General features: G+C 38.7%; 8 non-coding genes, 1 pseudogene and 2 further genes across 11 annotated transcripts; all 11 read left to right on the forward strand.

Moving 5' to 3' along the window:
* Positions 1-2,800, forward strand: 28SrRNA-Psi:CR45851 (28S ribosomal RNA pseudogene:CR45851; annotated as a pseudogene; the record flags this gene model as incomplete). Its single annotated transcript is given in 2 exon segments — positions 1-463; positions 1,543-2,800. The product of its transcript is annotated as a 28S ribosomal RNA pseudogene (ribosomal RNA).
* A 3,882-nt stretch (positions 2,801-6,682) lies between these two features.
* Positions 6,683-13,545, forward strand: pre-rRNA:CR45845 (ribosomal RNA primary transcript:CR45845). The gene has a single exon (NR_133549.1). The product of NR_133549.1 is annotated as a pre-ribosomal RNA (primary transcript).
* 18SrRNA:CR41548 (18S ribosomal RNA:CR41548) lies at positions 7,544-9,538 on the forward strand. Its single transcript, NR_133550.1, has one exon. It is a non-coding gene; the product is annotated as an 18S ribosomal RNA (ribosomal RNA).
* Positions 10,166-10,234, forward strand: mir-10404-1 (mir-10404-1 stem loop). Its single transcript, NR_156798.1, has one exon. It is a non-coding gene; the product is annotated as a mir-10404-1 precursor RNA (primary transcript).
* 5.8SrRNA:CR45852 (5.8S ribosomal RNA:CR45852) lies at positions 10,265-10,387 on the forward strand (the record flags this gene model as incomplete). Its single annotated transcript, NR_133551.1, has 1 exon — positions 10,265-10,387. It is a non-coding gene; the product is annotated as a 5.8S ribosomal RNA (ribosomal RNA).
* On the forward strand, positions 10,416-10,445 carry 2SrRNA:CR45836 (2S ribosomal RNA:CR45836). The gene has a single exon (NR_133552.1). It is a non-coding gene; the product is annotated as a 2S ribosomal RNA (ribosomal RNA).
* On the forward strand, positions 10,831-13,545 carry 28SrRNA:CR45837 (28S ribosomal RNA:CR45837; the record flags this gene model as incomplete). The annotated part of the gene is made up of 1 exon (NR_133553.1): positions 10,831-13,545. It is a non-coding gene; the product is annotated as a 28S ribosomal RNA (ribosomal RNA).
* Positions 13,546-19,163: 5,618 nt separating this feature from the next.
* On the forward strand, positions 19,164-23,354 carry pre-rRNA:CR45846 (ribosomal RNA primary transcript:CR45846). The gene has a single exon (NR_133554.1). The product of NR_133554.1 is annotated as a pre-ribosomal RNA (primary transcript).
* 18SrRNA:CR45838 (18S ribosomal RNA:CR45838) lies at positions 20,025-22,019 on the forward strand. The gene has a single exon (NR_133555.1). It is a non-coding gene; the product is annotated as an 18S ribosomal RNA (ribosomal RNA).
* Positions 22,714-22,836, forward strand: 5.8SrRNA:CR45839 (5.8S ribosomal RNA:CR45839; the record flags this gene model as incomplete). The annotated part of the gene is made up of 1 exon (NR_133556.1): positions 22,714-22,836. It is a non-coding gene; the product is annotated as a 5.8S ribosomal RNA (ribosomal RNA).
* Positions 22,865-22,894, forward strand: 2SrRNA:CR45840 (2S ribosomal RNA:CR45840). The gene has a single exon (NR_133557.1). It is a non-coding gene; the product is annotated as a 2S ribosomal RNA (ribosomal RNA).

The following is a 23,354-nucleotide window of genomic DNA, read 5'->3' on the forward strand; positions in this document are numbered from 1 at the left end:
ATAAGGATTGGCTCTGAAGATTGAGATAGTCGGGCTTGATTGGGAAACAATAACATGGTTTATGTGCTCGTTCTGGGTAAATAGAGTTTCTAGCATTTATGTTAGTTACTTGTTCCCCGGATAGTTTAGTTACGTAGCCAATTGTGGAACTTTCTTGCTAAAATTTTTAAGAATACTATTTGGGTTAAACCAATTAGTTCTTATTAATTATAACGATTATCAATTAACAATCAATTCAGAACTGGCACGGACTTGGGGAATCCGACTGTCTAATTAAAACAAAGCATTGTGATGGCCCTAGCGGGTGTTGACACAATGTGATTTCTGCCCAGTGCTCTGAATGTCAAAGTGAAGAAATTCAAGTAAGCGCGGGTCAACGGCGGGAGTAACTATGACTCTCTTAAGGTAGCCAAATGCCTCGTCATCTAATTAGTGACGCGCATGAATGGATTAACGAGATTCCGCTGTTGCTTGTCGTAAGAGACGACTAATACAGCGATAGGATTCCTCTAACCCTGCTTGTCGGAGCAAAAGGGGGAGGCCCACCGAGCCTCTTTTCGGTACCACGGGTTGAGCAGCTATCCAAGACTGCTCATTGAGGTAGGCCCCCTGGTGGGAGTATCGTGGTGGCTGTGGTTGGTACCCATATCGCGGGTAGAGCCTTCATGCTCGACGTTTGAGTTACGGTGCTAGTTGCGCAAAACTCGGGTGCTGTGACCCAGAGATCAGTAGAGATTTTAGGTAGATCTCGCTCCTCAGCAAGGGGGAGTGCTTGCCCGGCAAGCAAGTACTCGAATTGCTACCGGGGTGGTCGCTATGTACATAGCTATAGCTTCTAGTCCGGGACGCTTGTCTGGCGTATCCAGACACATGCACCATATGCTCACTTGTGGGTGTATAGGGTGCCGTGGTTGTAATCCCTTCAGTGTGGAACACGCCACGTAAAATAAGTTCGGAGGGATCCGAAAAGCATACATTGTCCCTATCTACTGCCGTGTGGTTAGCGGGCGAGAATACTACCACAGTCCGCTGTTGCTTGTCGTAAGAGACGACTAATACAGCGATAGGATTCCTCTAACCCTGCTTGTCGGAGCAAAAGGGGGAGGCCCACCGAGCCTCTTTTCGGTACCACGGGTTGAGCAGCTATCCAAGACTGCTCATTGAGGTAGGCCCCCTGGTGGGAGTATCGTGGTGGCTGTGGTTGGTACCCATATCGCGGGTAGAGCCTTCATGCTCGACGTTTGAGTTACGGTGCTGGTTGCGCAAAACTCGGGTGCTGAGACCCAGAGATCAGTAGAGATTTTAGGTAGATCTCGCTCCTCAGCAAGGGGGAGTGCTTGCCCGGCAAGCAAGTACTCGAATTGCTACCGGGGTGGTCGCTATGTACATAGCTATAGCTTCTAGTCCGGGACGCTTGTCTGGCGTATCCAGACACATGCACCATATGCTCACTTGTGGGTGTATAGGGTGCCGTGGTTGTAATCCCTTCAGTGTGGAACACGCCACGTAAAATAAGTTCGGAGGGATCCGAAAAGCATACATTGTCCCTATCTACTATCTAGCGAAACCACAGCCAAGGGAACGGGCTTGGAATAATTAGCGGGGAAAGAAGACCCTTTTGAGCTTGACTCTAATCTGGCAGTGTAAGGAGACATAAGAGGTGTAGAATAAGTGGGAGATATTAGACCTCGGTTTGGTATCGTCAATGAAATACCACTACTCTTATTGTTTCCTTACTTACTTGATTAAATGGAACGTGTATCATTTCCTAGCCATTATACGGATATATTTATTATATCTTATGGTATTGGGTTTTGATGCAAGCTTCTTGATCAAAGTATCACGAGTTTGTTATATAATCGCAAACAAATTCTTTAATAAAACGATGCATTTATGTATTTTTGATTTGAAAATTTGGTATAACTCCAATTACTCAGGTATGATCCAATTCAAGGACATTGCCAGGTAGGGAGTTTGACTGGGGCGGTACATCTCTCAAATAATAACGGAGGTGTCCCAAGGCCAGCTCAGTGCGGACAGAAACCACACATAGAGCAAAAGGGCAAATGCTGACTTGATCTCGGTGTTCAGTACACACAGGGACAGCAAAAGCTCGGCCTATCGATCCTTTTGGTTTAAAGAGTTTTTAACAAGAGGTGTCAGAAAAGTTACCATAGGGATAACTGGCTTGTGGCGGCCAAGCGTTCATAGCGACGTCGCTTTTTGATCCTTCGATGTCGGCTCTTCCTATCATTGTGAAGCAAAATTCACCAAGCGTTGGATTGTTCACCCATGCAAGGGAACGTGAGCTGGGTTTAGACCGTCGTGAGACAGGTTAGTTTTACCCTACTAATGACAAAACGTTGTTGCGACAGCATTCCTGCGTAGTACGAGAGGAACCGCAGGTACGGACCAATGGCACAATACTTGTTCGAGCGAACAGTGGTATGACGCTACGTCCGTTGGATTATGCCTGAACGCCTCTAAGGTCGTATCCGTGCTGGACTGCAATGATAAATAAGGGGCAATTTGCATTGTATGGCTTCTAAACCATTTAAAGTTTATAATTTACTTTATAAACGACAATGGATGTGATGCCAATGTAATTTGTAACATAGTAAATTGGGAGGATCTTCGATCACCTGATGCCGCGCTAGTTACATATAAAAGCATTATTTAATACAATGACAAAGCCTAGAATCAATTGTAAACGACTTTTGTAACAGGCAAGGTGTTGTAAGTGGTTGAGCAGCTGCCATACTGCGATCCACTGAAGCTTATCCTTTGCTTGATGATTCGATATAAAATAAATGGTTGCCAAACAGCTCGTCATCAATTTAGTGACGCAGGCATATGATATTGTGTCCCTATCATATAATTTTAATATAAAGAATTTAAAGAATTTTATCAAGAGTAGCCAAACACCTCGTCATCAATTTAGTGACGCATATGATATTGTCCCTATCATATAATTAATATAAAGAATTTAAAGAATTTTATCAAGAGTAGCCAAACACCTCGTCATCAATTTAGTGACGCATATGATATTGTCCCTATCATATAATTAATATAAAGAATTTAAAGAATTTTATCAAGAGTAGCCAAACACCTCGTCATCAATTTAGTGACGCATATGATATTGTCCCTATCATATAATTAATATAAAGAATTTTATCAAGAGTAGCCAAAGACCTCGTCATCAATTTAGTGACGCGTATGATATTGTCCCTATCATATAATTAATATATAAAGAATTTAAAGAATTTTATCAAGAGTAGCCAAACACCTCGTCATTAACTACTATAATAGGTAGGCAGTGGTTGCCGACCTCTCATATTGTTCAAAACGTATGTATTCATATGATTTTGGCAATTATATGAGTAAATTAAATCATATACATATGAAAAAGGCAGTGGTTGCCGACCTCTCATATTGTTCAAAACGTATGTGTTCATATGATTTTGGCAATTATATGAGTAAATTAAATCATATACATATGAAAATTAATATTTATTATATGTATAAGTGAAAAATATTGAAATATTCCCATATTCTCTAAGTATTATAGAGAATATAATTAATATATAAAGAATTTTATCAAGAGTAGCCAAACACCTCGTCATTAACTACTAAAATAGGTAGGCAGTGGTTGCCGACCTCTCATATTGTTCAAAACGTATGTATTCATATGATTTTGGCAATTATATGAGTAAATTAAATCATATACATATGAAAAAGGCAGTGGTTGCCGACCTCTCATATTGTTCAAAACGTATGTGTTCATATGATTTTGGCAATTATATGAGTAAATTAAATCATATACATATGAAAATTAATATTTATTATATGTATAAGTGAAAAATATTGAAATATTCCCATATTCTCTAAGTATTATAGAGAATATAATTAATATATAAAGAATTTTATCAAGAGTAGCCAAACACCTCGTCATTAACTACTATAATAGGTAGGCAGTGGTTGCCGACCTCTCATATTGTTCAAAACGTATGTATTCATATGATTTTGGCAATTATATGAGTAAATTAAATCATATACATATGAAAAAGGCAGTGGTTGCCGGCCTCTCATATTGTTCAAAACGTATGTGTTCATATGATTTTGGCAATTATATGAGTAAATTAAATCATATACATATGAAAATTAATATTTATTATATGTATAAGTGAAAAATATTGAAATATTCCCATATTCTCTAAGTATTATAGAGAATATAATTAATATATAAAGAATTTAAAGAATTTTATCAAGAGTAGCCAAACACCTCGTCATTAACTACTATAATAGGTAGGCAGTGGTTGCCGACCTCTCATATTGTTCAAAACGTATGTATCATATGATTTTGGCAATTATATGAGTAAATTAAATCATATACATATGAAAAAGGCAGTGGTTGCCGACCTCTCATATTGTTCAAAACGTATGTGTTCATATGATTTTGGCAATTATATGAGTAAATTAAATCATATACATATGAAAAAGGCAGTGGTTGCCGACCTCTCATATTGTTAAAAACGTATGTGTTCATATGATTTTGGCAATTATATGAGTAAATTAAATCATATACATATGAAAATTAATATTTATTATGTGTATAAGTGAAAAATGTTGAAATATTCCCATATTCTCTAAGTATTATAGAGAAAAGCCATTTTAGTGAATGGATATAGTAGTGTAAGCTAGCTGTTCTACGACAGAGGGTTCAAAAACTACTATAGGTAGGCAGTGGTTGCCGACCTCTCATATTGTTCAAAACGTATGTGTTCATATGATTTTGGCAATTATATGAGTAAATTAAATCATATACATATGAAAATTAATATTTATTATGTGTATAAGTGAAAAATGTTGAAATATTCCCATATTCTCTAAGTATTATAGAGAAAAGCCATTTTAGTGAATGGATATAGTACTGTAAGCTAGCTGTTCTACGACAGAGGGTTCAAAAACTACTATAGGTAGGCAGTGGTTGCCGACCTCTCATATTGTTCAAAACGTATGTGTTCATATGATTTTGGCAATTATATGAGTAAATTAAATCATATACATATGAAAATTAATATTTATTATGTGTATAAGTGAAAAATGTTGAAATATTCCCATATTCTCTAAGTATTATAGAGAAAAGCCATTTTAGTGAATGGATATAGTAGTGTAAGCTAGCTGTTCTACGACAGAGGGTTCAAAAACTACTATAGGTAGGCAGTGGTTGCCGACCTCTCATATTGTTCAAAACGTATGTGTTCATATGATTTTGGCAATTATATGAGTAAATTAAATCATATACATATGAAAATTAATATTTATTATGTGTATAAGTGAAAAATGTTGAAATATTCCCATATTCTCTAAGTATTATAGAGAAAAGCCATTTTAGTGAATGGATATAGTACTGTAAGCTAGCTGTTCTACGACAGAGGGTTCAAAAACTACTATAGGTAGGCAGTGGTTGCCGACCTCTCATATTGTTCAAAACGTATGTGTTCATATGATTTTGGCAATTATATGAGTAAATTAAATCATATACATATGAAAATAAATATTTATTATATGTATATGGAAAAATGTTGAAATATTCCCATATTCTCTAAGTATTATAGAGAAAAGCCATTTTAGTGAATGGATATAGTAGTGTAAGCTAGCTGTTTTACGACAGAGGGTTCAAAAACTACTATAGGTAGGCAGTGGTTGCCGACCTCTCATATTGTTCAAAACGTATGTGTTCATATGATTTTGGCAATTATATGAGTAAATTAAATCATATACATATGAAAATAAATATTTATTATATGTATATGGAAAAATGTTGAAATATTCCCATATTCTCTAAGTATTATAGAGAAAAGCCATTTTAGTGAATGGATATAGTAGTGTAAGCTAGCTGTTTTACGACAGAGGGTTCAAAAACTACTATAGGTAGGCAGTGGTTGCCGACCTCTCATATTGTTCAAAACGTATGTGTTCATATGATTTTGGCAATTATATGAGTAAATTAAATCATATACATATGAAAATAAATATTTATTATATGTATATGGAAAAATGTTGAAATATTCCCATATTCTCTAAGTATTATAGAGAAAAGCCATTTTAGTGAATGGATATAGTAGTGTAAGCTAGCTGTTTTACGACAGAGGGTTCAAAAACTACTATAGGTAGGCAGTGGTTGCCGACCTCTCATATTGTTCAAAACGTATGTGTTCATATGATTTTGGCAATTATATGAGTAAATTAAATCATATACATATGAAAATGAATATTTATTATATGTATATGGAAAAATGTTGAAATATTCCCATATTCTCTAAGTATTATAGAGAAAAGCCATTTTAGTGAATGGATATAGTAGTGTAAGCTAGCTGTTTTACGACAGAGGGTTCAAAAACTACTATAGGTAGGCAGTGGTTGCCGACCTCTCATATTGTTCAAAACGTATGTGTTCATATGATTTTGGCAATTATATGAGTAAATTAAATCATATACATATGAAAATGAATATTTATTATATGTATATAGGGGAAAAAATAATCATATAATATATATGAATAATGGAAAATGAAGTGTTCATAAATTCTCGTAATATATAAGAGAATAGCCCGTATGTTGGGTGGTAAATGGAATTGAAAATACCCGCTTTGAGGACAGCGGGTTCAAAAACTACTATAGGTAGGCAGTGGTTGCCGACCTCGCATTGTTCGAAATATATATTTCGTATAATGATTATATTGGTTACTTATAATAAAGTATATTATTATCCGTACAAATTTGTTTCTCAGTTCTTTTTGAACACGGGACTTGGCTCCGCGGATAATAGGAATATACGCTATTTTAGATAATATCGTTGAAACAAAAGTCAAGTTTCTATTATACATAGAATAACAAATCGTTTCCATATATTATCGTTAATTTTTGGTGGCAGGCAAATATTAGTTTATTACCTGCCTGTAAAGTTGGATTATTATATCGTTACGGTATAATACAAAATGGATTCATATTATTATATGAAAGAAATATAAAATTTATATATAAATTTGGAAGAATTATCATGTGCGCTCGGTTTTATGTTATATATTACCAGAGAGTTATATGAAAAGAGATAAATTTTAAATTTATCATCAAGATGCAAATGATTTAACTTATATTTGGTTAAACAAAAATTGTACAAGTGTGGATACAAAATTTATGTATGTTGGAAATAAAATGATATTTTAGAATGAAATATATGTATATATAAAGACAAAATTATAGAAAATATATTACAATAATTGTATGATCTTCTTGTTATATTGGTAAAACAAGTAGAATTTAAAAATGGAAATACGAATTACGAGTGCTATATAAAAATGGCCGTATTCGAATGGATTTATTTTTATAAATATATTTAAAATTTTTACCCAAAGGCAAAATATTGAATTACATTCAATAATATAAAAAAATGGAATTATATATAAAGTGGAAAATCTATAATATTTATATTGCTTATTTCAATTCAAAAAATATGAATGAAATATGAAAAGAAAACATTATTCTGGTTGATCCTGCCAGTAGTTATATGCTTGTCTCAAAGATTAAGCCATGCATGTCTAAGTACACACGAATTAAAAGTGAAACCGCAAAAGGCTCATTATATCAGTTATGGTTCCTTAGATCGTTAACAGTTACTTGGATAACTGTGGTAATTCTAGAGCTAATACATGCAATTAAAACATGAACCTTATGGGACATGTGCTTTTATTAGGCTAAAACCAAGCGATCGCAAGATCGTTATATTGGTTGAACTCTAGATAACATGCAGATCGTATGGTCTTGTACCGACGACAGATCTTTCAAATGTCTGCCCTATCAACTTTTGATGGTAGTATCTAGGACTACCATGGTTGCAACGGGTAACGGGGAATCAGGGTTCGATTCCGGAGAGGGAGCCTGAGAAACGGCTACCACATCTAAGGAAGGCAGCAGGCGCGTAAATTACCCACTCCCAGCTCGGGGAGGTAGTGACGAAAAATAACAATACAGGACTCATATCCGAGGCCCTGTAATTGGAATGAGTACACTTTAAATCCTTTAACAAGGACCAATTGGAGGGCAAGTCTGGTGCCAGCAGCCGCGGTAATTCCAGCTCCAATAGCGTATATTAAAGTTGTTGCGGTTAAAACGTTCGTAGTTGAACTTGTGCTTCATACGGGTAGTACAACTTACAATTGTGGTTAGTACTATACCTTTATGTATGTAAGCGTATTACCGGTGGAGTTCTTATATGTGATTAAATACTTGTATCTTTTCATATGTTCCTCCTATTTAAAAACCTGCATTAGTGCTCTTAAACGAGTGTTATTGTGGGCCGGTACTATTACTTTGAACAAATTAGAGTGCTTAAAGCAGGCTTCAAATGCCTGAATATTCTGTGCATGGGATAATGAAATAAGACCTCTGTTCTGCTTTCATTGGTTTTCAGATCAAGAGGTAATGATTAATAGAAGCAGTTTGGGGGCATTAGTATTACGACGCGAGAGGTGAAATTCTTGGACCGTCGTAAGACTAACTTAAGCGAAAGCATTTGCCAAAGATGTTTTCATTAATCAAGAACGAAAGTTAGAGGTTCGAAGGCGATCAGATACCGCCCTAGTTCTAACCATAAACGATGCCAGCTAGCAATTGGGTGTAGCTACTTTTATGGCTCTCTCAGTCGCTTCCCGGGAAACCAAAGCTTTTGGGCTCCGGGGGAAGTATGGTTGCAAAGCTGAAACTTAAAGGAATTGACGGAAGGGCACCACCAGGAGTGGAGCCTGCGGCTTAATTTGACTCAACACGGGAAAACTTACCAGGTCCGAACATAAGTGTGTAAGACAGATTGATAGCTCTTTCTCGAATCTATGGGTGGTGGTGCATGGCCGTTCTTAGTTCGTGGAGTGATTTGTCTGGTTAATTCCGATAACGAACGAGACTCAAATATATTAAATAGATATCTTCAGGATTATGGTGCTGAAGCTTATGTAGCCTTCATTCATGTTGGCAGTAAAATGCTTATTGTGTTTGAATGTGTTTATGTAAGTGGAGCCGTACCTGTTGGTTTGTCCCATTATAAGGACACTAGCTTCTTAAATGGACAAATTGCGTCTAGCAATAATGAGATTGAGCAATAACAGGTCTGTGATGCCCTTAGATGTCCTGGGCTGCACGCGCGCTACAATGAAAGTATCAACGTGTATTTCCTAGACCGAGAGGTCCGGGTAAACCGCTGAACCACTTTCATGCTTGGGATTGTGAACTGAAACTGTTCACATGAACTTGGAATTCCCAGTAAGTGTGAGTCATTAACTCGCATTGATTACGTCCCTGCCCTTTGTACACACCGCCCGTCGCTACTACCGATTGAATTATTTAGTGAGGTCTCCGGACGTGATCACTGTGACGCCTTGCGTGTTACGGTTGTTTCGCAAAAGTTGACCGAACTTGATTATTTAGAGGAAGTAAAAGTCGTAACAAGGTTTCCGTAGGTGAACCTGCGGAAGGATCATTATTGTATAATATCCTTACCGTTAATAAATATTTGTAATTATACAAATAAAAACAATTTACCAAAATAAAAATATAACAAAATGATTCCATGGAATCAAAAGTTAAAATCAAAATAAAACGAAGATGGGTTTTATTTATATAGTTAGTGTGGGGCTTGGCAACCTCATAAAAAGATTTTAACATTTCTAATGTATGTTGTGCGTATTTGTGGCGAGTACTTACAACAACGGCGTTTCCTATAAAAATAATGTTTCGAACATGAAAATCGAAGAAACAAAATTCGAAAGTGGAAGTCGAATCAAAATAAAATAATTTCGAATGTGTGGTAATCATCGAAATAAGTGTTAATATAATTGGTAGATATTAACTAATTTTTAAAATTTGTGTGTATTTATTACTATACACGCGTTGCGAATATGTATTGTTCATCTTAGTTATGGGCATACGTTGGCTAATGCAACAACCTGAAATAAACAATGTTGTACCTGGCATCCATCAGGTTAATGTTTTATATAAATTGCAGTATGTGTCACCCAAAATAGCAAACCCCATAACCAACCAGATTATTATGATACATAATGCTTATATGAAACTAAGACATTTCGCAACATTTATTTTAGGTATATAAATACATTTATTGAAGGAATTGATATATGCCAGTAAAATGGTGTATTTTTAATTTCTTTCAATAAAAACATAATTGACATTATATAAAAATGAATTATAAAACTCTAAGCGGTGGATCACTCGGCTCATGGGTCGATGAAGAACGCAGCAAACTGTGCGTCATCGTGTGAACTGCAGGACACATGAACATCGACATTTTGAACGCATATCGCAGTCCATGCTGTTATGTACTTTAATTAATTTTATAGTGCTGCTTGGACTACATATGGTTGAGGGTTGTAAGACTATGCTAATTAAGTTGCTTATAAATTTTTATAAGCATATGGTATATTATTGGATAAATATAATAATTTTTATTCATAATATTAAAAAATAAATGAAAAACATTATCTCACATTTGAATGTGAAAAACGAAGAGAAATATTTTCTTTTTCAATCAAATAATACTGAGAAATGTCTAGCATAAAAAATTGAAATATTTTTCATCTAGAATTGTCTCTTATTAATGATTCGGAAATAGAAAAATCTTGGTTATGTTATTATTCTTCGTTGGTTCGTTAAAAATGGATAAATAAAAACTTTGCATACAAGAATTAATAAAAATGTTATAACGAATTTAATTAAATGTTTTATCATTATATATAAAGAATTTATGGCAAGATAAAGTTATATACAACCTCAACTCATATGGGACTACCCCCTGAATTTAAGCATATTAATTAGGGGAGGAAAAGAAACTAACAAGGATTTTCTTAGTAGCGGCGAGCGAAAAGAAAACAGTTCAGCACTAAGTCACTTTGTCTATATGGCAAATGTGAGATGCAGTGTATGGAGCGTCAATATTCTAGTATGAGAAATTAACGATTTAAGTCCTTCTTAAATGAGGCCATTTACCCATAGAGGGTGCCAGGCCCGTATAACGTTAATGATTACTAGATGATGTTTCCAAAGAGTCGTGTTGCTTGATAGTGCAGCACTAAGTGGGTGGTAAACTCCATCTAAAACTAAATATAACCATGAGACCGATAGTAAACAAGTACCGTGAGGGAAAGTTGAAAAGAACTCTGAATAGAGAGTTAAACAGTACGTGAAACTGCTTAGAGGTTAAGCCCGATGAACCTGAATATCCGTTATGGAAAATTCATCATTAAAATTGTAATATTTAAATAATATTATGAGAATAGTGTGCATTTTTTCCATATAAGGACATTGTAATCTATTAGCATATACCAAATTTATCATAAAATATAACTTATAGTTTATTCCAATTAAATTGCTTGCATTTTAACACAGAATAAATGTTATTAATTTGATAAAGTGCTGATAGATTTATATGATTACAGTGCGTTAATTTTTCGGAATTATATAATGGCATAATTATCATTGATTTTTGTGTTTATTATATGCACTTGTATGATTAACAATGCGAAAGATTCAGGATACCTTCGGGACCCGTCTTGAAACACGGACCAAGGAGTCTAACATATGTGCAAGTTATTGGGATATAAACCTAATAGCGTAATTAACTTGACTAATAATGGGATTAGTTTTTTAGCTATTTATAGCTGCTAATTAACACAATCCCGGGGCGTTCTATATAGTTATGTATAATGTATATTTATATTATTTATGCCTCTAACTGGAACGTACCTTGAGCATATATGCTGTGACCCGAAAGATGGTGAACTATACTTGATCAGGTTGAAGTCAGGGGAAACCCTGATGGAAGACCGAAACAGTTCTGACGTGCAAATCGATTGTCAGAATTGAGTATAGGGGCGAAAGACCAATCGAACCATCTAGTAGCTGGTTCCTTCCGAAGTTTCCCTCAGGATAGCTGGTGCATTTTAATATTATATAAAATAATCTTATCTGGTAAAGCGAATGATTAGAGGCCTTAGGGTCGAAACGATCTTAACCTATTCTCAAACTTTAAATGGGTAAGAACCTTAACTTTCTTGATATGAAGTTCAAGGTTATGATATAATGTGCCCAGTGGGCCACTTTTGGTAAGCAGAACTGGCGCTGTGGGATGAACCAAACGTAATGTTACGGTGCCCAAATTAACAACTCATGCAGATACCATGAAAGGCGTTGGTTGCTTAAAACAGCAGGACGGTGATCATGGAAGTCGAAATCCGCTAAGGAGTGTGTAACAACTCACCTGCCGAAGCAACTAGCCCTTAAAATGGATGGCGCTTAAGTTGTATACCTATACATTACCGCTAAAGTAGATGATTTATATTACTTGTGATATAAATTTTGAAACTTTAGTGAGTAGGAAGGTACAATGGTATGCGTAGAAGTGTTTGGCGTAAGCCTGCATGGAGCTGCCATTGGTACAGATCTTGGTGGTAGTAGCAAATAATCGAATGAGACCTTGGAGGACTGAAGTGGAGAAGGGTTTCGTGTGAACAGTGGTTGATCACGAGTTAGTCGGTCCTAAGTTCAAGGCGAAAGCCGAAAATTTTCAAGTAAAACAAAAATGCCTAACTATATAAACAAAGCGAATTATAATACACTTGAATAATTTTGAACGAAAGGGAATACGGTTCCAATTCCGTAACCTGTTGAGTATCCGTTTGTTATTAAATATGGGCCTCGTGCTCATCCTGGCAACAGGAACGACCATAAAGAAGCCGTCGAGAGATATCGGAAGAGTTTTCTTTTCTGTTTTATAGCCGTACTACCATGGAAGTCTTTCGCAGAGAGATATGGTAGATGGGCTAGAAGAGCATGACATATACTGTTGTGTCGATATTTTCTCCTCGGACCTTGAAAATTTATGGTGGGGACACGCAAACTTCTCAACAGGCCGTACCAATATCCGCAGCTGGTCTCCAAGGTGAAGAGTCTCTAGTCGATAGAATAATGTAGGTAAGGGAAGTCGGCAAATTAGATCCGTAACTTCGGGATAAGGATTGGCTCTGAAGATTGAGATAGTCGGGCTTGATTGGGAAACAATAACATGGTTTATGTGCTCGTTCTGGGTAAATAGAGTTTCTAGCATTTATGTTAGTTACTTGTTCCCCGGATAGTTTAGTTACGTAGCCAATTGTGGAACTTTCTTGCTAAAATTTTTAAGAATACTATTTGGGTTAAACCAATTAGTTCTTATTAATTATAACGATTATCAATTAACAATCAATTCAGAACTGGCACGGACTTGGGGAATCCGACTGTCTAATTAAAACAAAGCATTGTGATGGCCCTAGCGGGTGTTGACACAATGTGATTTCTGCCCAGTGCTCTGAATGTCAAAGTGAAGAAATTCAAGTAAGCGCGGGTCAACGGCGGGAGTAACTATGACTCTCTTAAGGTAGCCAAATGCCTCGTCATCTAATTAGTGACGCGCATGAATGGATTAACGAGATTCCTACTCCCTCGAATGGAGTGCCAGAACCCGTTGGTGTGCTGGAGGAGACGTTTTCATCGCTGGAGGATGCCCGGGCGGCTACGTCAAGCGCTGCCAACGATGCTGCCCCCCCCGCTGCTGCCCCCGCTGTTGATCACACTGTTGCCCCTGATGTTTCCACTGCTGCTAAAATCGCTGCCACCACTGCCACCGCTGCCACCGCTGCCGCCCGTGCTGGGCAAGCAGCCATGATGGCAGAGCTGTCGGCCACCCAGCGCATGGTGCGAAACAGTTTCCGCAGCCTAGGAGGCGTAGACACGGAAGAGCTCTCGTGTGCCATCAGCCGCTATGATGAGCTGGTGATGGCATTAATGCTCCGGTGTGGAGAACTGGAGACGCGGCTCGCTATGCCACCACCGCCGCCGCCGCCGTCCAAGGCGAACACTACTGCCGCCAATGCTCCCCAGATGCCTCAGGTTGCACCCATCGCTGCCCCGCGGACAACCAAGGTTCGGGAGACGTGGTCAGCGGTGGTGAAGTGCGACGACCCTGCGCTATCGGGGAAAGCCATAGCCGAAAAGGTGCGGACGATGGTTGCACCCTCCCTCGGAGTCAGAGTACACGAGGTACGTGAGCTCCGTCGAGGTGGTGGTGCGATCATTCGTACTCCTTCGGTTGGAGAGCTGCAGAAGGTGATGGCATCGAAAAGATTCGCAGAACTTGGACTGAATGTGGCACGGAACGCGGCCGAGAAGCCGAAGGTCATAGTCTATGACGTCGACACAGCCATCGGCCCAGAAGAGTTCATGCAGGAGCTTCACGAGAACAACTTCGACAGTGAAATGACTCTGGCCCAGTTCAAAAAGTCGGTGCACCTGGTGACCAAGGCGTGGTCGGCTACTGACGGTGCCACCGTAAACGTGACGCTAGAGGTAGACGACCGGGCGATGGCGAAACTTGATGTAGGACGTGTCTACATTAAGTGGTTTTCGTTCCGATGCCGATCGCAAGTCCGCACCTATGCCTGCCACAGATGTGTGGGTTTCGACCACAAGGTTAGTGAATGCAGGCAGAAGGAGAGTGTTTGCCGCCAGTGCGGGCAACAAGGCCACACCGCGGCAAAGTGCCAAAACCCGGTGGACTGCCGGAACTGCCGTCACAGAGGGCAACCTTCGGGGCATTATATGCTCTCGAATGCTTGCCCGATATACGGAGCGTTGTTAGCGAGGGTGCAAGCTAGACACTAATGTTTAGCTTCATCCAAGCGAACTGTGGCCGAGGCAGAGCTGCGACCATCGAGCTCGGAGTCCGACTCAGGAGATCGGAGTCAATGTTTGCTCTGGTGCAGGAGCCGTATCTTGGCGGGGATGAAATGGATGTGCTGCCTGAAAGAATGAGGGTTTTCACCGACCGGCGAGGGAAGGCAGCCATCCTAGTGGATCATCAGGAAGCCATCTGCATGCCAGTGGAAACTCTCACCACAGATTATGGCGTATGTCTGGTCGTTAAAGGGAGTTTTGGCTCAATCTTCCTTTGCGCCGCATACTGCCAGTTCGATGCACCTCTGGAACCGTACCTCCGGTACATGGATGCGGTCCTGCTGCAGGCCAGCAGAACCCCCGCAATCCTGGGCCTCGACGCGAATGCAGTGTCCCCCATGTGGCTTAGCAAACTCTCTCGTCATGCCGAGGGGCAAGCTAACTACAGACGGGGTGAGCTGCTGTCTGAGTGGATGCTGGAGGCAAGAGTCGCCGCCCTAAACCAGTCAACAGAGGTGTACACGTTCGATAATCACAGAGCGACTAGTGATATCGACGTGACAATCGTCAATGAAGCAGCATCTATGTGGGCCACATATGAGTGGAGAGTGGGCGAGTGGGAATTGAGTGACCACAACATCATTACTGTTGTGGCCGAACCAACTACCGCGCGCGCAGTTGAGAGCATAGCTCCTGTGCCGTCCTGGAACTTCTCCAATGCACGTTGGCGATTGTTCAAGGAGGAAATTGTGAGTAGAATAGCCGAACTTCCGGAAAACTTTTCAGAGTCGCCGTTGGACCAGCAAGTTTCGACCCTGCGCAGTATAGTACATAGTGTATGTGATACTGCGCTAGGAAGGAAGTTGACTCGATCGCCCAGCAGGAGAGCACGTTGGTGGACTGCCGACCTCTGCGCTGCAAGGCGCGAAGTTCGAAGACTTCGTCGCCTGCTCCAAGATGGAAGGCGTCGAGATGACGATGCCGCTGTAGAGCTTGTAGTGGTCGAGCTGAGGCGTGCCTCAGCCTACTACAAGAAGCTCATTGGAAGGGCGAAGATGGATGACTGGAAACGCTTCGTGGGAGATCATGCCGACGACCCATGGGGGCGCGTCTACAAGATTTGCCGAGGTCGCAGGAAGTGCACGGAGATTGGGTGCCTCCGCGTGAATGGCGAGCTGATCACTGATTGGGGTGACTGCGCACGAGTGCTCCTCCGCAATTTTTTCCCAGTTGCGGAGTCCGAAGCACCGACTGCCATCGCGGAGGAAGTCCCACCGGCCCTCGAAGTATTCGAGGTTGATACATGTGTTGCCCGGCTGAAGAGCAGGCGCTCTCCCGGGTTGGACGGCATCAATGGCACTATCTGCAAGGCAGTCTGGCGCGCCATACCCGAGCACCTAGCATCATTGTTTTCCCGATGCATCCGATTGGGATACTTTCCAGCCGAGTGGAAATGCCCACGAGTTGTCTCGTTGCTCAAAGGGCCAGATAAGGACAAGTGTGAGCCCTCCTCATACAGAGGAATATGCTTGCTACCAGTCTTTGGAAAGGTGCTCGAGGCCATCATGGTGAATCGTGTGAGAGAAGTTCTTCCGGAAGGCTGCAGATGGCAATTCGGATTTCGCCAAGGACGATGTGTGGAGGATGCTTGGAGGCACGTGAAGAGCAGTGTTGGCGCCAGCCCGGCGCAATACGTGCTCGGCACATTCGTGGACTTCAAAGGAGCATTCGACAACGTCGAATGGAGTGCTGCACTCAGCCGACTAGCCGACTTGGGATGCCGGGAAATGGGCTTGTGGCAGAGCTTTTTCTCCGGCCGAAGAGCAGTGATCCGAAGCAGTTCCGGTACCGTGGAGGTACCGGTAACTAGAGGCTGCCCGCAGGGATCAATCAGCGGCCCATTTATCTGGGACATACTGATGGATGTACTGCTTCAGCGTCTCCAGCCGTATTGCCAGCTGAGTGCATACGCGGATGACTTGCTGCTTCTCGTCGAGGGAAATTCCCGAGCTGTGCTAGAGGAAAAAGGAGCGCAACTAATGTCCATCGTAGAAACGTGGGGAGCGGAAGTTGGCGTTGCCGTCTCGACCAGCAAGACGGTAATCATGCTGCTGAAAGGTGCCTTGAGACGTGCGCCTACGGTGAGGTTTGCTGGAGCGAACCTTCCGTACGTGCGTAGCTGTCGGTACCTTGGCATCACGGTTAGTGAAGGAATGAAATTCCTCACGCACATAGCCTCGCTTCGCCAGCGGATGACAGGAGTCGTTGGAGCATTGGCGCGTGTGCTTCGAGCCGACTGGGGCTTCAGTCCTCGAGCCAGGCGGACCATATATGACGGACTCATGGCACCTTGTGTGCTGTTTGGTGCCCCGGTATGGTATGACACCGCGGAACAAGTAGCTGCCCAGAGGCGACTAGCCTCCTGCCAGAGGCTAATCCTGCTTGGATGCCTTTCGGTATGCCGAACAGTATCCACAGTGGCACTGCAGGTACTTGGTGGAGCTCCCCCGCTTGATCTGGCTGCTAAGTTATTAGCGATCAAATACAAGCTAAAACGTGGATTCCCGCTGGAGGAGAACGACTGGCTTTACGGCGAGGACATTGCGTGTCTTAGCTGGGAGCAGAGGAAGACTCGCCTAGAGGAGTGTTTAATCCAGAGTTGGCAGAACAGATGGGACGATGACAGCGAACCAGGACGGGTGACGCATAGGTTTATCCCATACGTTACTCTTGCCTATCGGGATCCAAGTTTTGGATTCTCGATGAGGACGTCTTTCCTGCTTACAGGGCACGGGTCGTTCAATGCATTTTTGCACGGAAGAGCCCTCAGCGATATTCCCATTCCCATTCCCATTTTAGTGAATGGATATAGTAGTGTAAGCTAGCTGTTTTACGACAGAGGGTTCAAAAACTACTATAGGTAGGCAGTGGTTGCCGACCTCTCATATTGTTCAAAACGTATGTGTTCATATGATTTTGGCAATTATATGAGTAAATTAAATCATATACATATGAAAATGAATATTTATTATATGTATATGGAAAAATGTTGAAATATTCCCATATTCTCTAAGTATTATAGAGAAAAGCCATTTTAGTGAATGGATATAGTACTGTAAGCTAGCTGTTCTACGACAGAGGGTTCAAAAACTACTATAGGTAGGCAGTGGTTGCCGACCTCTCATATTGTTCAAAACGTATGTGTTCATATGATTTTGGCAATTATATGAGTAAATTAAATCATATACATATGAAAATAAATATTTATTATATGTATATGGAAAAATGTTGAAATATTCCCATATTCTCTAAGTATTATAGAGAAAAGCCATTTTAGTGAATGGATATAGTAGTGTAAGCTAGCTGTTTTACGACAGAGGGTTCAAAAACTACTATAGGTAGGCAGTGGTTGCCGACCTCTCATATTGTTCAAAACGTATGTGTTCATATGATTTTGGCAATTATATGAGTAAATTAAATCATATACATATGAAAATAAATATTTATTATATGTATATGGAAAAATGTTGAAATATTCCCATATTCTCTAAGTATTATAGAGAAAAGCCATTTTAGTGAATGGATATAGTAGTGTAAGCTAGCTGTTTTACGACAGAGGGTTCAAAAACTACTATAGGTAGGCAGTGGTTGCCGACCTCTCATATTGTTCAAAACGTATGTGTTCATATGATTTTGGCAATTATATGAGTAAATTAAATCATATACATATGAAAATAAATATTTATTATATGTATATGGAAAAATGTTGAAATATTCCCATATTCTCTAAGTATTATAGAGAAAAGCCATTTTAGTGAATGGATATAGTAGTGTAAGCTAGCTGTTTTACGACAGAGGGTTCAAAAACTACTATAGGTAGGCAGTGGTTGCCGACCTCTCATATTGTTCAAAACGTATGTGTTCATATGATTTTGGGCATTATATGAGTAAATTAAATCATATACATATGAAAATGAATATTTATTATATGTATATGGAAAAATGTTGAAATATTCCCATATTCTCTAAGTATTATAGAGAAAAGCCATTTTAGTGAATGGATATAGTAGTGTAAGCTAGCTGTTTTACGACAGAGGGTTCAAAAACTACTATAGGTAGGCAGTGGTTGCCGACCTCTCATATTGTTCAAAACGTATGTGTTCATATGATTTTGGCAATTATATGAGTAAATTAAATCATATACATATGAAAATGAATATTTATTATATGTATATAGGGGAAAAAATAATCATATAATATATATGAATAATGGAAAATGAAGTGTTCATAAATTCTCGTAATATATAAGAGAATAGCCCGTATGTTGGGTGGTAAATGGAATTGAAAATACCCGCTTTGAGGACAGCGGGTTCAAAAACTACTATAGGTAGGCAGTGGTTGCCGACCTCGCATTGTTCGAAATATATATTTCGTATAATGATTATATTGGTTACTTATAATAAAGTATATTATTATCCGTACAAATTTGTTTCTCAGTTCTTTTTGAACACGGGACTTGGCTCCGCGGATAATAGGAATATACGCTATTTTAGATAATATCGTTGAAACAAAAGTCAAGTTTCTATTATACATAGAATAACAAATCGTTTCCATATATTATCGTTAATTTTTGGTGGCAGGCAAATATTAGTTTATTACCTGCCTGTAAAGTTGGATTATTATATCGTTACGGTATAATACAAAATGGATTCATATTATTATATGAAAGAAATATAAAATTTATATATAAATTTGGAAGAATTATCATGTGCGCTCGGTTTTATGTTATATATTACCAGAGAGTTATATGAAAAGAGATAAATTTTAAATTTATCATCAAGATGCAAATGATTTAACTTATATTTGGTTAAACAAAAATTGTACAAGTGTGGATACAAAATTTATGTATGTTGGAAATAAAATGATATTTTAGAATGAAATATATGTATATATAAAGACAAAATTATAGAAAATATATTACAATAATTGTATGATCTTCTTGTTATATTGGTAAAACAAGTAGAATTTAAAAATGGAAATACGAATTACGAGTGCTATATAAAAATGGCCGTATTCGAATGGATTTATTTTTATAAATATATTTAAAATTTTTACCCAAAGGCAAAATATTGAATTACATTCAATAATATAAAAAAATGGAATTATATATAAAGTGGAAAATCTATAATATTTATATTGCTTATTTCAATTCAAAAAATATGAATGAAATATGAAAAGAAAACATTATTCTGGTTGATCCTGCCAGTAGTTATATGCTTGTCTCAAAGATTAAGCCATGCATGTCTAAGTACACACGAATTAAAAGTGAAACCGCAAAAGGCTCATTATATCAGTTATGGTTCCTTAGATCGTTAACAGTTACTTGGATAACTGTGGTAATTCTAGAGCTAATACATGCAATTAAAACATGAACCTTATGGGACATGTGCTTTTATTAGGCTAAAACCAAGCGATCGCAAGATCGTTATATTGGTTGAACTCTAGATAACATGCAGATCGTATGGTCTTGTACCGACGACAGATCTTTCAAATGTCTGCCCTATCAACTTTTGATGGTAGTATCTAGGACTACCATGGTTGCAACGGGTAACGGGGAATCAGGGTTCGATTCCGGAGAGGGAGCCTGAGAAACGGCTACCACATCTAAGGAAGGCAGCAGGCGCGTAAATTACCCACTCCCAGCTCGGGGAGGTAGTGACGAAAAATAACAATACAGGACTCATATCCGAGGCCCTGTAATTGGAATGAGTACACTTTAAATCCTTTAACAAGGACCAATTGGAGGGCAAGTCTGGTGCCAGCAGCCGCGGTAATTCCAGCTCCAATAGCGTATATTAAAGTTGTTGCGGTTAAAACGTTCGTAGTTGAACTTGTGCTTCATACGGGTAGTACAACTTACAATTGTGGTTAGTACTATACCTTTATGTATGTAAGCGTATTACCGGTGGAGTTCTTATATGTGATTAAATACTTGTATTTTTTCATATGTTCCTCCTATTTAAAAACCTGCATTAGTGCTCTTAAACGAGTGTTATTGTGGGCCGGTACTATTACTTTGAACAAATTAGAGTGCTTAAAGCAGGCTTCAAATGCCTGAATATTCTGTGCATGGGATAATGAAATAAGACCTCTGTTCTGCTTTCATTGGTTTTCAGATCAAGAGGTAATGATTAATAGAAGCAGTTTGGGGGCATTAGTATTACGACGCGAGAGGTGAAATTCTTGGACCGTCGTAAGACTAACTTAAGCGAAAGCATTTGCCAAAGATGTTTTCATTAATCAAGAACGAAAGTTAGAGGTTCGAAGGCGATCAGATACCGCCCTAGTTCTAACCATAAACGATGCCAGCTAGCAATTGGGTGTAGCTACTTTTATGGCTCTCTCAGTCGCTTCCCGGGAAACCAAAGCTTTTGGGCTCCGGGGGAAGTATGGTTGCAAAGCTGAAACTTAAAGGAATTGACGGAAGGGCACCACCAGGAGTGGAGCCTGCGGCTTAATTTGACTCAACACGGGAAAACTTACCAGGTCCGAACATAAGTGTGTAAGACAGATTGATAGCTCTTTCTCGAATCTATGGGTGGTGGTGCATGGCCGTTCTTAGTTCGTGGAGTGATTTGTCTGGTTAATTCCGATAACGAACGAGACTCAAATATATTAAATAGATATCTTCAGGATTATGGTGCTGAAGCTTATGTAGCCTTCATTCATGTTGGCAGTAAAATGCTTATTGTGTTTGAATGTGTTTATGTAAGTGGAGCCGTACCTGTTGGTTTGTCCCATTATAAGGACACTAGCTTCTTAAATGGACAAATTGCGTCTAGCAATAATGAGATTGAGCAATAACAGGTCTGTGATGCCCTTAGATGTCCTGGGCTGCACGCGCGCTACAATGAAAGTATCAACGTGTATTTCCTAGACCGAGAGGTCCGGGTAAACCGCTGAACCACTTTCATGCTTGGGATTGTGAACTGAAACTGTTCACATGAACTTGGAATTCCCAGTAAGTGTGAGTCATTAACTCGCATTGATTACGTCCCTGCCCTTTGTACACACCGCCCGTCGCTACTACCGATTGAATTATTTAGTGAGGTCTCCGGACGTGATCACTGTGACGCCTTGCGTGTTACGGTTGTTTCGCAAAAGTTGACCGAACTTGATTATTTAGAGGAAGTAAAAGTCGTAACAAGGTTTCCGTAGGTGAACCTGCGGAAGGATCATTATTGTATAATATCCTTACCGTTAATAAACATTTGTAATTATACAAATAAAAACAATTTACCAAAATAAAAATATAACAAAATGATTCCATGGAATCAAAAGTTAAAATCAAAATAAAACGAAGATGGGTTTTATTATTTTATAGTGTGGGGCTTGGCAACCTCATAAAAAGATTTTAACATTTCTAATGTATGTTGTGCGTATTTGTGGCGAGTACTTACAACAACGGCGTTTCCTATAAAAATAATGTTTCGAACATGAAAATCGAAGAAACAAAATTCGAAAGTGGAAGTCGAATCAAAATAAAATAATTTCGAATGTGTGGTAATCATCGAAATAAGTGTTAATATAATTGGTAGATATTAACTAATTTTTAAAATTTGTGTGTATTTATTACTATACACGCGTTGCGAATATGTATTGTTCATCTTAGTTATGGGCATACGTTGGCTAATGCAACAACCTGAAATAAACAATGTTGTACCTGGCATCCATCAGGTTAATGTTTTATATAAATTGCAGTATGTGTCACCCAAAATAGCAAACCCCATAACCAACCAGATTATTATGATACATAATGCTTATATGAAACTAAGACATTTCGCAACATTTATTTTAGTAAATGCCAGTAAAATGGTGTATTTTTAATTTCTTTCAATAAAAACATAATTGACATTATATAAAAATGAATTATAAAACTCTAAGCGGTGGATCACTCGGCTCATGGGTCGATGAAGAACGCAGCAAACTGTGCGTCATCGTGTGAACTGCAGGACACATGAACATCGACATTTTGAACGCATATCGCAGTCCATGCTGTTATGTACTTTAATTAATTTTATAGTGCTGCTTGGACTACATATGGTTGAGGGTTGTAAGACTATGCTAATTAAGTTGCTTATAAATTTTTATAAGCATATGGTATATTATTGGATAAATATAATAATTTTTATTCATAATATTAAAAAATAAATGAAAAACATTATCTCACATTTGAATGTGAAAAACGAAGAGAAATATTTTCTTTTTCAATCAAATAATACTGAGAAATGTCTAGCATAAAAAATTGAAATATTTTTCATCTAGAATTGTCTCTTATTAATGATTCGGAAATAGAAAAATCTTGGTTATGTTATTATTCTTCGTTGGTTCGTTTAAAATGGATAAATAAAAACTTTGCATACAAGAATTAATAAAAATGTTATAACGAATTTAATTAAATGTTTTATCATTATATATAAAGAATTTATGGCAAGATAAAGTTATATACAACCTCAACTCATATGGGACTACCCCCTGAATTTAAGCATATTAATTAGGGGAGGAAAAGAAACTAA

The sequence above is a fragment of the Drosophila melanogaster genome (assembly GCF_000001215.4).
Source record: "Drosophila melanogaster chromosome X; Y rDNA sequence".
NCBI classification, from domain to species: domain Eukaryota; kingdom Metazoa; phylum Arthropoda; class Insecta; order Diptera; family Drosophilidae; genus Drosophila; species Drosophila melanogaster.